The sequence below is a fragment of the Tenrec ecaudatus genome, chromosome 1 (genome assembly GCF_050624435.1).
Source record: "Tenrec ecaudatus isolate mTenEca1 chromosome 1, mTenEca1.hap1, whole genome shotgun sequence".
Taxonomy (NCBI): domain Eukaryota; kingdom Metazoa; phylum Chordata; class Mammalia; order Afrosoricida; family Tenrecidae; genus Tenrec; species Tenrec ecaudatus.
This window is the reverse complement of record NC_134530.1, coordinates 158622295-158636481: the sequence shown is the minus strand read 5'-3', so window position 1 is coordinate 158636481 and position 14187 is coordinate 158622295. Positions and strand designations below refer to the sequence as shown.

At 47.7% G+C, this 14187-nt stretch overlaps 2 non-coding genes across 2 annotated transcripts; both read left to right on the top strand.

Annotated features, from left to right (window-relative positions):
- Positions 1–7568: 7568 nt before the first annotated feature.
- Positions 7569–7642, top strand: TRNAN-GUU (transfer RNA asparagine (anticodon GUU)). The gene has a single exon. It is a non-coding gene; the product is annotated as a tRNA-Asn (tRNA).
- Positions 7643–13195: 5553 nt separating this feature from the next.
- Positions 13196–13269, top strand: TRNAN-GUU (transfer RNA asparagine (anticodon GUU)). The gene has a single exon. It is a non-coding gene; the product is annotated as a tRNA-Asn (tRNA).
- Positions 13270–14187: the final 918 nt, after the last annotated feature.

Genomic DNA, 14187 nt, shown 5'->3' with positions numbered 1-14187 from the left:
GAGTTGCTCGCCCGCTCGCCCCACGCGCGCTCACAACCCATACACTTTACACACAGGGACACTTAGTTACCCTCGTTACAGATCGCTCCTACACCCTAAAGCACAAAAACTCATTCAATATCAGACACTCCATCTCCACAAAAGTACAGGAAATCATAACGTATTTAAGCACCACGTGTGCTCATCCAGCAGCCACTGCGCTGCCTCATCTACATAAGGCTCGACGTCACTGGTAGGTGGCTGTCCTCCTGTACAATCCGGGAACCCGCTCCTTTGCTCTTTTCTGCTCTCCTCCCACCCAGCCGCGCTGTGAGCGCTCCACCAGCCAGAGCGGGTGGAGAGGTTTGCATCACCCCTACTCCCCGCCTCTCTGCCTGTCTCTACCCCCCAGAGAAGCTGAGGTTTCCCAACGAAATCGTGGGTTCCTCAGCTGAAAAGCACTCTGGGTTTATGAATAAAGAACTAAGGGGAAAATTGAGAGTCCTTTGTTTAAGTTTATAAACCCTCGAGTGCCTGAGTCGAATTCACCTGGGGATGGAGACAGCACAGAACTTTAGTGAGTCAGGGAAATTAACAAAATAGTATTTGCATAGCAAACTCATTCGGCAGCTTATGATCTGAAGCATCAAGTGAGAGGCCTGCCTGGACCGTGGTTTAATGCCTAACGGCCCTGAGGTCAAGGGAACCAAGGCTCAAGCCTTGAAGACCCCAGCGTCCTCACCAGCAACGCACCACAGGCTGCCTTCAGGGCTGGCTGAGATACACTGCACTTGGCAACCTTTCCCTGCTGACTTCCACTCGCTGACTGTGGGCTCATCCCAGGAGAAGGGCTCTTGCCAGGGGAAGCACGTGGTCGGGGAAAAGAGGAAGGCCCTCCGAGAGAGGCAGGCACCCAGGGGCTGCAACCATGGGCTCAGACATGGCATGGACTGTGAGGATGGTGCCGGCCAGAGCAGCATTCGCTGTTGTGCACACAGGGCCGCTGTTGAGCTCAGAACCAACTGGCAGACACTAACAATGACCACGTGCACGAAGTGGAGATGTTCTTAGCTTCAACCGAGCTCTGCCCAGGGCCACGCCCTTCTCCCTTTAAAATCTTCTATTTTGATTGGTTTTCCTGGATCTCCCCTTGCAGGATCTCCTTGGTACCCAGCAGCTCCTTGAATGGCAGATTCCTATCAACTGTCTCCACCTAGATGCCAAGGAGCGTTAGCCCCCCTCTCCCCCCTCCCTCCCTCCCCTGGATTCCTGAGATCTATCCAAATGAATTCAAAGGGTTTATTCTGCCTCTCTCCTTCTCTGTTCCTGGGACTGCAACTGCATGGACAGTAGGCCACTTGCTGAAGAGACTTAGTGGCCTAGAGGTGAGCCACTGGGCTGTGGTCGGAAAGGTGTGCAGATTAAAAGCACCAGCACTGAAACACATAACTGAAACACACGAGAATTTGTTTTCCATCTTGTAAGACATGGTGAGAGGACGGTTGTCGCATTTCAGGCTAAGTATTAATGCGCACAGCAGTGGTTCTCAGCCTCCCCAATGCCATGACCCTTTAATATAGTTCCCCATGTTGTGGGGACCCCCACCCATAAATTTATGTATATAGTTGCATAAAATTATTTTCATTGCTACTTCATAACTGTAATTTTGCTACTGTTATGAATCAGGCCACCCCTGTGAAAGGGTCCTTCAACCCTAAAGGGGTCACGACCCACAGGTTGAGAACCACTGGGCTAGAGGATCACACTCTGGCCTACAAAGCTATGAAGTTACTCTTAGTGGTAGGCACATTTGATATCTTTAATTCCGGTATCACTCCCCAGTTCTCTACAATTTCTTCATTGACAGAAGTATTTGCTCCTGGCTGCTGAACCAATGTCTGCCTGTACCAGACTTGCCTATGGAATAAAGAGTCCAGATATGTATAAATTGGGCTACTTTTATATGCACGTGCTCCCAGATGCAGTAAATTAACCATAGAGGACAGAACAGGAACCATATGGATTAGCCAGGTATAAATACTGAGTTCCTCACATGAAAGCTCATTGTACCTGTGAACAGGAGCCAGACAAGTATGCCCTTTATCACTACTCAATTCAATATTGTCCTGTAAATCTTAGCCAGAATGATAAGATAACAAAAAGAAAATGAAGGCATCCAAATTGGAAAAAAGTAACATTCTATTTTCAGATGATATGACTCTCTATGTAGAAACTCAAAGACTATTTGGAAGATTCAGCAATGTGTTTACAAGATTAACATGCAAAAATAAATCAGCTTCCTGTGTACAAATGAAGAGAACTCTGAAAAGGATATCCAGAAAACAATATCATTTACAATAGCAACCCCAAAGATGAAATATTCAAGAATAAACCTAACCAAAGGGGGGGGGAGAACGCATAATAAGACTACACAACACTAATACAAGAAGCCAAAAAAGATTTATGTAGGTGGAAGAATATACTATGTTCATGGATAGGAAGACTTAACATTGTGAAAATGTCTTTATTGCCCAAATCAATTTTTGGATATAGTGCAATTCCAATCCAGATCCCTGCATCATTCTACAAAAAGATGGAGAAACTAATCACAAACTTTATCTGGAAAGGAAAGAGATAGAGGATCAGCAAAGCTCAACTAAAGAAGAAGAACAAAGCAGGAACGCTTCTTTCCTGACCTCAAAACGTACTAGAGTCGCTGTAGTGAGAATAGCGGGGTGCTGGCACAATGAGCGACACATGGACCAATGGAACAGAACAGAAAACCTAGAAATAAATCCATTCCCTATAAGGCATCATGCAAAAAAAAAAGAATATGTGTACATATATGTGTGTGAGTGTATATATATGTATATGTATACATATATATATACATGCCATAGTGAATGAAGGGGGAAGTGCAGAGTGGAGACCCAAGGCCCATTTGTCGGCCAATGGAGATCCCCTCACAGAGGGGTTTAGGAGAGGAGATGGGTTAATTAGGGTGCGAGGTAGCACCGATGAAGAACATAGCTTTCCCCCAGATCCTGGATGCTTCCTCCCCCCAAGTACCATGATCTGAATTCTACCTTGCAGGGCTGGATAGGGCAGAGGTTGTACACTGGTGCATATGGGAGCTGGAGGCACAGGGAATCCAGGGTGGACGATACCTTCAGGACCACGGGGGTGAGGGGCGATACTGGGAGAGTGGAGGGTGAGTGGGTTGGAAAGGGGGAACTGATTACAGGGATCCACATGTGACCTCCTCCCTGGGAGATGGACGGCAGGGAAGTGGGGGAAGGAAGACTCCGGATAGGGCAAGATATGACAAAATAACAATCTATAAATTATCAAGGGCTCGTGAGAAGGAGGGGAGCGGGGAGGGAGGGGAAAAAAAAAAGGACCTGATGCAAAGGGCTTAAGTGGAGAGCAAATGCTTTGAAAAATGATTAGGGCAAAGAATGTACGGATGTGCTTTATACAATGGATGTATGTATATGTATGGATTGTGATAAGAGTTGTATGAGCCCCTAATAAAATGTAAAAATAAATAAATAAAAATCCACTCCCTTACAAATGATTTTGACGGACGGTCCAAACCCAATTAAATGGGGAAGACGTATCTCTTCAAAAAATGTTTGGTTAAAAAAAAAATGTTTGGCAAAATTGGATTCCCACTTGCAGAAGAATAAATCAGGATCCATATCTCAACTCAAGCTGGATTAGAGACCTAGATGTAAACTTTAGAGTTATAAACATCATCAATTAAAAAACCAACCAGGAACAGACATGAAGGCCCTGGTGGTGCAGTGGTTCAGTGTCAGCTGGGAAGCGAAAGGTCAGCCCTTGGATCCCACTAGCTGTTCCTCAGGAGACGGTTAGCGGACCAGGCAGGAATAGGGCAAGCCATGACCTGATGCAGGTTGGTACATTCTTCAAGCTGTTTAATACACACAGCATCTGATATTTAATCCCTCCACCTACTTCACAGTAAAATGCTTTAGAAGTGTCTAACCTGTGCTGGTGAGTCAAAGGCAGGGGAGCAGCTGTGAGGAACGAAGCACCTGCCCATTCTTCAAGGGTAGCTTGTCCTAACAGAGCATGTCACTGGGACACCTCCAATTTATCATTCCTGATCTAACAGAATCTGCTTCAAAGTAACCACTACCAATTCATTCAAGTTCTCGAGGATCACACTTCAAGGTTCGGTTCCATTTTGACAACTTTCTATCTTTCCTCCTAAGGGATAGGAGGGGGTCAAGGGAGCAGGCTGAGGGATAGGAGGAGGCTAAGGGTTAGGAGGGGGTAAAGGGAGCAGGCTGAGGGCAGGGCCCTCTGAGGCCCCGTGCTCAGGTCCCTCTCCTGCAAGTCAGAGTGCCTCATCTCTCCCAGGTGTGGTGCAAACAGGCCTGCGTGCCCCAGGGGTCCCGCTCTGTCTCTCTGCCTCTGGGTCCAGGCTCCTCTGGGGGATCTGTGGACTCTACTTTCTGGGCATTTTCCAAAGGGATTTTGTGCTCCCCGGAAGGGCCATTTTCAGTCTTAAACTTCTCCAGGGTCCCCCGCATGAGGCCTGGCATGCTTCCAAGGATAGTGTGTACCTGAGACAGTAATAGGGGAGCTTCCTTTTCCCTCATGAAAGTTACTTGGATTTACAAGGGTCCCAGGTGGATTCTTTCAGCGTTGAGAAGCAAGAAACAAGGTAAACCATCAGAGAAACCTGACATATATACTTTGTAACCAGTAATGCATCTGCCCTTCCTCTCCCACTCCAAAAAACCCTCAAACAATCTTCCTTCCTTCCTTCCTTCCTTCCTTCCTTCCTTCCTTCCTTCCTTCCTTCCTTCCTTCCTTCCTTCCTTCCTCTGTTTCTTTTTCTTTTATTGCAGCTTCATAGATGGGTTTGGCCAAACCTTTTATAAAGTGTTTGACCTTGTTTCTACACTCCCAACCTCGGGCTCAGAAAACTAGCCCTATTTTGAGAAAGATCTTCCATTGTTCTGAGACAGAAACGTTTTCAAATACACCTTCTCCACACTGAATAATGTGCCCCGCAAGAGCTTTCCCTTAAGGACTGCCACCCTGGATAGGTCATTCCTGAGTCTGGCTGCTTCACTATGCTCAAAGGTTGTCTCTAGACAAGAGCAATCAGGTTCTATAGCCAACCCACCGTAAATGCAGCAAGTGGTATCTTGACATCTCCTGCTGATACTGATCCGTGATTCCAACCCCTGGGGACGGCTTGGGGGTGTTATGGGTCAGCTAACACTAGGTCAAGACAGTGACTCACCTCATTGCTTATTTATTGCATAACCCACTTATGATATTACCTACAAGGTGGTACCCAAAGATAACCGGGATTATGTTTTTCAAATATATGTGGTTTTTTTTAACACAACAATCTTATCACCTTCAAGGTACTCTCCATTGCCCTTAATACATTTGTTAAAACTTTGATTCCATTCTTGGAATAGTTTTTCAAACTCATCTGTTTGGATAGCTGACAGCATTTCATGTTTTTTTTTTCCCTTCTTCACCTCTTCTACATCATCAAATCGCTGTCCTTCCCTCTGCATTTATGGAAGCAAAAAAGTGTCAGGGAGCTAGGTCAGGTACATGGGGCAAGAGAGGCATGCTGGTTTTTGCCACAAACTGGTGCACTGAGATGGCTGCATGAGCAGGTGCATTTTCATGGTGGCAAAACCAGTCCCTTGTCTGCTGCAAATCCTGCCTTTTTGTTTTTTTGGTCACACGCTGTTACACTTTCTTTTCAGAACCCTAAATAGAAAGCTTGATTACGAGTCTGACCTGATGGAACACACTCCAAATGCACGACGGAAATTGACAGACATCCAGAACGAGATTTATCATCAATCGACATTTCACCTCTAAAAAAATAATTTTATTGAGAGCTCATACAACTCTTATCAAAATCCAAAATACATCCATGGTGTCAAGCACGTTTGTACATTTGTTGTCCTCATCATTCTGAAAACATTTGTTTTCCACTTGAGCCCTTGGTATCAGCTCATTTTCCCCCTCTCTCCCCAATTCCCCCTTCCTCATAAGCCCTTGATAATCATAAATTATTATTGTTTTGTCATATTCTACCCTGTCCAAGCTCTCTCTTCACCCCCTTCACTGTTGTCCATCCCCCGGGAGGGGGTTATATGTAGATCCCTGTAATTGGTTGACCCTTTTCACTCCACCCTACCTCCACTCTCACCACTGGTCCTGAAGGGATCATCTGTCCTGGGTTCCTTGTGTTTCCAGTTCCTATCTGTACCAGTGCACATCCTCTGGTCTAGCCGGATTTGTAAAGTAAAATTGGGATCAATAAAGTTGGGGGGGGGTACTTTTACCCTTCTTGAGACAAGAGAACTGCTTGTACACTTGAGTTTTCCTCAGAGAGCTGTCACTGTAAGCTGTGTTCAACATCACAACAGTTCCTGTGGCGTTTTTCCTGAGCAGGAAACAAAATTTCACAGCTGAATGCTGTTCTCTTAAATCGGTCATCACAAAAAAAATGAAGTGGGAGCAAAACTGCTTTTACTAAAAATTCCACTGTGACCAGAGAGCATTTTCCCCAGCCATGCCACCGAGTGAACTAACACAGAGTTTCTGGCCTTTTGGGGAAAATGGGAGCTATGGAAGCTCCGCTCACCCAGAGCACTTCCTGTTTTTTTGCATGCCCCTCTTATGGCTCATATGTTGGCTCCAATGTGTATGCTTCAGGAAGGCTATGTAATCCCCGTTATGCATACCCATTGGGAAATGCATTCACTCTCAGTCCTGACACGGGATAGGGAGCCCCTGTGCCTCACTGTCTGTTTGTCTGTCTTTAATATTGTCCACAATCGCAAAGTCTCTCCTGGGTACTTTGTTAGAATGTTGGGGACCCCCTCACTCCGACAAATGACAGAAAGGCAATGCATTGGCCAGCATTATCGTCGTTTTGGGTTTACTGGGGAATATCACATTCTTGATGCAAGCATCTGATCTCAGTGTGTAACCAGAGAATATAAAGATTTCAATTTGAAGACACCTGGCATCTGCAGGAGCAGAAGCAAAACCAACCACACAGGCGGAGTAACTCACACCTGCAGTTTCGAGAGATGCTGTGGGAGACCGTAGAGGATCGCCTGCCTCGTGTACGGGAAGACTCAAACGAGAGAATGAGAACGGCCTGTGCCTCGGCCGCACAGCTCTCTGGACAGAGACCAAGCCCGCACCTGTGCTTCCCAGCTCCCATTGCTTCCCTTCCCGGTTCCCGTGCCCCTCACTCCCGGCCCCTCCCGCCCAACCAGCCGCCTGCCCGTCCAGCGGGGCCGGGCACCGCGGGCTGCAGGACTCAGGCGACCCGGTGTCTCCGGGGCCCCGAGGCTTCCGAGGCAGGTGAGGAGCAAGGAGCGACGAAGGCCACCCGCTGCCCTTCTACCTTGGGGATCACCCACGTACAGATTCCAAATGTGACAATGGCGCCATTCGTGGCCCCAACCTGCCGGTTTTCTGAAGTTTTGGGGCAGCGCAAGTGTTCTCCAAAGCGCGGAGTCTTGATGAATGAATGCCCTGTGTCCGTGGCGGCAAGAGACGCAGTCTCTGTGGCGCAATCGGTTAGCGCGTTCGGCTGTTAACTGAAAGGTTGGTGGTTCGAGCCCACCCAGGGACGGGCGGGCTCACTTTTAAGATGTGAGCTGTTGGATTTGTGTTTGCATGGCAGACCCACACCCTCTCCTTGGAAGACAAAGAGGAGACCTTGTCTGACCCCTCCTTATCTGTCCCGGACCCTCCACTGCTGTCTAGAAGATTCAGATATGTACGCGCCCGCATTCCAAATACCCCTTACCAGAAAACCCACCATTGAGACGATTCCAACCCATAATGACCCCTTACAGGCAGAGCAGAACCGACAGCCTCCTGTCAGCACAAACGGAAACCAAACTCACTGCCTTCCAGTCAGTGTGGGCTTCTGAGCGCACAGGAGGGGAAAGCCCAGTCTTTCTCCAGCCAGCCGCGGAGGTCACGTGCCAACTCGCAGCCAGCAAACCTCTGAGAACAAAACACCTGTGTGGTGAGACGGCAGGGTTACTTGAGAGGGTCAAAGCGTCCTCACTACGGTTTACTTTACAACGGACACGAATGTCAACAATTGTTTGTCCTGGTGTTTCTGTCCCTCTTTCCTCATGCCAAACTTACTGTCCTGCTGTTGATCCCGACGCATAGCGCCCTCTTATGCCGGTTCGGAGGCTGTAAATCTTTCCCGGAGCAGAGAGCTTCGTCCTTGATGGGTCACGCAGCCAAGTGTGTCAACCACGGAGGCATCAGGCCTCCTGCCTTTAGAATGAGCGGAAAATCGGCTCCTTTGTAACAGACGCTGCGAAATCATTTTAGAGAGACCGTGTAACAGCTCTTGTTGCCCAAAATACCTAATGCTCATTGCTTCTCCTGGCTGCCAAAATCACCAGAAGGCTGGATGTGCCTTTGCAATAGATAGTCTCTCATAGTAGAGAGGAAGTCTGAAAGTCCTGGGTAAAATTTAAAATGTGGTTGCAAAGTGCGATGGCCAAGAATTGAACCAGAGTCATAAAGCAGAGTTATCCACATGGCAGGCGAGATCTCACCACTGACCTACCAGTTCCTGCGCAGTACATTCTGGCAATAAAAACCTTCCTATTGCACACTGGCACGGAAGGTGACAGGCACTACGACCACTGAAAACAAACTTTTAAAACAAGCCTCCTATATGAAAAACCAAAAACAATAGTTTAATTGAAGGGCGACATACATCGGGCAATGCCATTGTTAGATGCCGTCTCCTTGGTCGCACCCCATAGAGCCCTGTGTGCAACAGCATGAAACACTGCCCGGTCCACTTCTCACGTAGGAGGCCATGTGGCAGCCACTGCGTCCGTCCATCTGGTCCCGGGCCTTCCTCTTTTTCACTACCTGGCACATTACTGAAAATGACGTCCTTTCCCAGGGACTGGTCTCTCTTGATAGCATGATTAACGTACATGAGCCCAAGTCTCTCCATCTTTGCTTCTAAGGATCATTCCGGTTGTATTTCTTCCCATGCAGATTTGTTGGTCTTTCAGCAGTCAGTTCATGGTAACTTCAATATTCTCTCCAGCACCATCATTGAAATGCATTAATTCTTTCTCTGTCTTCCTTGTTCAATGTCCAACTCTCACACTGAAAATACCATGGCTTGGGTCAGATTCACATTACTTTTCAAAGTAGCATCCTTGATTTTTGACACCTTAATTTACCCAATGCAATGTGTAGTTTGATCTCTCGGTTGCTGCTCCCATGAGCACTGGCGGTGATCCAAGCAAGACAAAATCCTCGACAACTGCAATCTTGACCCCCTTTAGCACACTGTTACCGAGTGGTTTGGCTGTGCGGAATTTTCTTCTCCTTACACTGAGCTGTAACCCGCGTGGAAGGCTGCAGTCCTTGATCATCATCAGCAAGTGCTTCAAGCCCTCCTCACTGTCAGCAAGATGTCACCACATTATTCTGTTTTGAAACCCTTAAGGATAGGATGGAAACAATACAACGTGGTGAGTTTTAAATAAAAATACCAGAATATCAAAGTGAGCTGTTCTGTTAACTCATACTACACCCCAAAAAGAGTCTCTTCAGGTGCACCATGTATATCCTAATGAAGAGCAGCAGACATCCGTGCAGTTCCCTTGTCTTGTTCCCACATCTGCCATTGTTCATGTCAGACTGCTACCTTATGTTTTGAACACGTGAAAATTATATATATATATTTATTTATATACACACACATGCATGAAAACCAGCATTAGAAATAAAGAATTAAGAAGGAAAGAGGAAGGGTAGACATGGAATCTAACCAATATCCCTTATGAAGATATATATGCTAAATTTTTATATATTTTATTTTTTAATCATTTTATTAGGGGCTCATACAACTCTTATCACAATGCATACATACATCAATTGTGTAAAGCACATTTGTACATTTGGTAACTTCATCATTCTCAAAATATTTGCTCTCCACTTAAGCCCCTGCCATCAGGTCCTCATTTTTCCCCTCCTCCCCGGCTCCCCCCTCCCTCGTGAAACCTTGATAATTTATAAATTATTATTTTGTCATATCTTGTCCTGTTCGACATCTCCTTTCACCCACTTTTCTCTTTTCCATCCCCCAGGGAGGAGGTTATATGTAGATCCTAGTAATCAGTTCCCCCTTTCCACCCCACCCTACCTCCACCCTCACCTCTGGTCCTGTGGGGATCATCCGCCCTGGATTCCCTGTGTTTCCAGTTCCTATCTGTACCAGTGTATATCCTCTGGTCTAGCCAGATTTGTGAGGTAGACTTGGGGTCATGATAGTGGGGGAGGAAGCCTTTAGGAACTAGAGGAAAGTTGTATGTTTCATCGTTGCTACACTGCACCCTGATTGGCTCTTCTCCTCCCTGACACCCTTCTGTAAGGGGGTGTCCAGTGACCTACAAATGGGATTTGGGTCTCCACTCAGCACTCTCCCTCATTCACGATGATATGATATTTTTGTTCTGATGATGCTTGATACCTGATCCCTTAAACACCTCGTGTTCACACAGGCAGGTGTGCTTCTTCCATGTAGGCGTTGCTTCTGAGCTAGATGGCCGCTTGTTTAACTTTAAGCCTTTAAGACCCCAGTCGCTATATCTTTTCATAGCTGGCACCATCAGCTTTCTTAACCACACTTGTTAATGCACCCATTTTAACTTCAGCAATGGTATGAGGAAAGTGAGAGTCACAGAATGCCAGCGTATTAAAAGAAAGTGCTCTTGTGTTGAGGGAGTAGTTAAGTAGAGACCCAATGTCCATCTGCTTACTTACCATATAAATATATGTACATGAAGCTATATCCCAATCGTTATATATTAACATATTTACATATGAACATGCCTTTATTTAGACCTCATAAATGCCCTTTGCCTCCTGGTTCTCGCCTCTATTTCCTTTTATCTCACTATCTTGTCCCACTAACATGCTCAGCCTTCATTTGGGTTTCAGTAATTCCTCTTGGTTACATTGCCATTGATCAAGCCCTACCAGGCCTCTTACACGCGCTTTGTCACCGATTTTGTATCACTTGTTTTTCCCTAGTCAGGGATATTGTCCTCAGGCTTGGTGGGCCAGGGCGTGCTCCACTCTCTCTTCCTCCCCCTTCATTTGTTCCCATGTGCTCTGACCAGACACATCCCTCTGCCTGAGCTGTAGCTTCAGTGGTGTCCTCTGAAGTACAATTTTCTGAGTGGAGAGGCATAGTTGGGATTGGGGCCGAGGGCCATGTCTTAAGGCTTAATTGTTCTTATATCAAGGTTGCAATCAAGTGATAACTCAAAATCCATTCTTATAGCCGTTGTTATCTACAAGTCTCTACTTCAATTTTTGGGACAGCAAGAAGAATGGTAACACATTCGTCATCAAGAATAGTTCCAGATCTCTCTTGAAGTCCAAGGCAGCCTGTGACAGGACGCAATCATTAATGCCCACAAGGAAGCCCACTTTATACAACTATTCTTCAAATTAAAGCTAGTGATGAAGAAATGGAAGAATCCTACCAATTTCTGCAGACTGAAATGGACCAAACAGGCAATTGAGACACATTCTCACTGGGTGTTAGAATGGGAAAACTGGACACAGCGAGGAAGGACCCACAGTTCTACGAGATGATCTTGATGCTGGAAACAAAGCTGGCCATCTCCTGAATAATTTTGGAAGAACCAATGACTTCTTCATTGCAAATCTCTTTTTCAATAGCAAAAATGACACGGACCTTACCAAAAGTTAGGATATGGACGCACATGTTCACTAAAAAAGAGACACAAGAATTTTCTTACAGTTCTTTGCATAATTTCCCCAAATATCCATCAACTGTGCTGTATTAGAACAATGAACTACAAAATTAGGCAGTGTTATTTGCAACAATGTAGGTATTATTGTTAGGTGCCAACCCACAGGGACCCCGTGTACAACAGAGGGTCCCGTGCCAGCCTCACAATTGTTCCCGTGCCGGCGCCCATGGCTGCAGCCACCAATGTAGTATGCCTCAAAAACGAACGGGAGAGAGAAAGGGGGGAAAGCCAGATCCCAAGAACGCGTATTCATGCAGGTGAATCTCAAGATCAGCAAAAATAGCCTTAGGCGGGGGATCTCAAACTAGCGATTAACTAGAGATAGAGATGATTGATCTTTTCTGCCCATTGACCTGTCGGATGTGTTAAAATTCAACAGTTGCTGCATGGATTTTGTGGGAATTGTGTACTAACTTGTCGGGTACCACGAAATCAGTGCCACTCGCAGCGGCCCGACGAGGCGGAGGAACGAGTCCATTGGGTTTTGTTGACTCAGATGACAGGTCTGTCTCCGGCTGAGTCTCTGCCTGGTTCCTCAGCGGGTACGCAGAAGTCCGGCTCCATTCCAAAGCCATCCCCAGCCTCGTGGGCAGCTGCGTGAGGGTTTGCGAATTGCGTCTCCCAGAGGGCCCGTCTCCCGGGCAGGGCTGAGCTCTCTGCCAGAGGAGCGAGCCTGGTCTCCCTTGGCAGAGCAAAGGGTTGTGCAAACTGCTGACAAGCGCTCCCCGCAGCCAGCTTTGACACTCGATTCTTTCCTGTCCGGCCGGCAGACGAAGACGCAGTCCGGCGTGTCTGCAAGTCCCCTCCATGCAAACAAGCCACTGTCTCGCAGATCGGTTCCAGGTCAAGTTTTGGGTCTCTGTCCCTACTTCCAGGGAGTTTCGCGCTCTTTGGGGCTTGGATGCAAAGGCATCCGCAGGATCCCGCCGGTCGCAGCCCGCCTCCCTTCGTCCTCGCAGCTCCGTCCACACTGAGCGCCAGCCGGTGCAGCGGGCCGCGGAGCGCGGCGAGCGGAGCCGGGACGCAGAGCGAGAGCCGCCCGGCGCCGCGGGCTCCGAGCCTCGGGCCCCACTCGGCACAGGCGACCCGGAGCAGCGCAGACGCGGAGGCTCTGGGGCCCGGTGACTTCCGAGGCAGGTGAGGAGCAAGGAGGGACGACGGCCATCTGCTGCCCTTCTGCCTTGGGAATCACCCGGCGTGCAGGTTGCAAATCGACAAAGGCGTCATTCATTTGCCCAACCCACCTGTTTCTTTTGAGACTCTGGGAGACAGCACACAGTATGCCCACGACATGAGGACGTGGTGTATACGTATTCCCTGTAGGGTGTTGTGAGGGTATCAGGGTCTCTGTGGCGCAATCGGTTAGCGCGTTCGGCTGTTAACCGAAAGGTTGGTGGTTCGAGCCCACCCAGGGACGGGGTGTACGTTTTAGTCTGTAAATCCGTTTGGTTTGGGTCTGCACTACACACCCTGTGGAGTAAAGGCAATGAAGAGACGTCATCTGTCTCACCTACTTTACCTTTGTACACAACACCCCGCACTGCGAGCCAGCAAATTGTTTCCTAACTATAACCGTTTCTATGTAAGACAGAGAAGTGCTGTTTTTTTATTTTAAAAATTCTTTTATTTTTTAAGAGAAGTGATTTTGATGTTTTGGTTTGGGTTTTTTTGCTTTTGAATTTTTTTTGACGCTGCAGATCTTTAATTTTATCTTTCTTTTGGAATGGAGCTTTGTGTTTTATTCATGGGCCTTCCTCCATTCCTCCTGCCCCCCTTGGTGTGGTAGGGAGGGCAAGGTAGAGGAAGGGAAGATGAACTAGGGGGGTCGGTATGCAGCTGCCCTTGGTGGGCATATTCCAGGGCAGTGGCAATGGTGCGCATGTCCAGCTCGATGCTCTGAGGCCAGTTCTCCCCGTCCCCGATTTCCTTGAGGGCCGGATTGAATTGCTCCATCATCCCCATCCACGGGCCAGTCTTCTTAGCAAAACTAATGGCCTGACGCGTAGGGCCTTCTCCTGGTTCAGCTTCCTCTGGTTCACGTAGGCTTGGGCCAAGCACATCCAGGTGGTCCACCAAAGTGTGGGCAGGTGGCTGCCTGTCGCCCCATCTTTTCCTCGCACTCACTTGCTTGGCCTGGTGCTCCTTCAGCAGGCTGTACAACAGCATGGTCGCGTGGGCTGGGAGCTGGGCATGGAGCACACTGGATCCCCTTTGCGAGACAAGTGCAAACTTAGCCGCTGGTCTCCAGCGGGGGTGGGAGCTGGAGCTGCCCTCTTTTTGGAGCGTGGCTTGGTAGTGAAATATCTTGGCTGAAGGGAATGCATATCAATCTTTA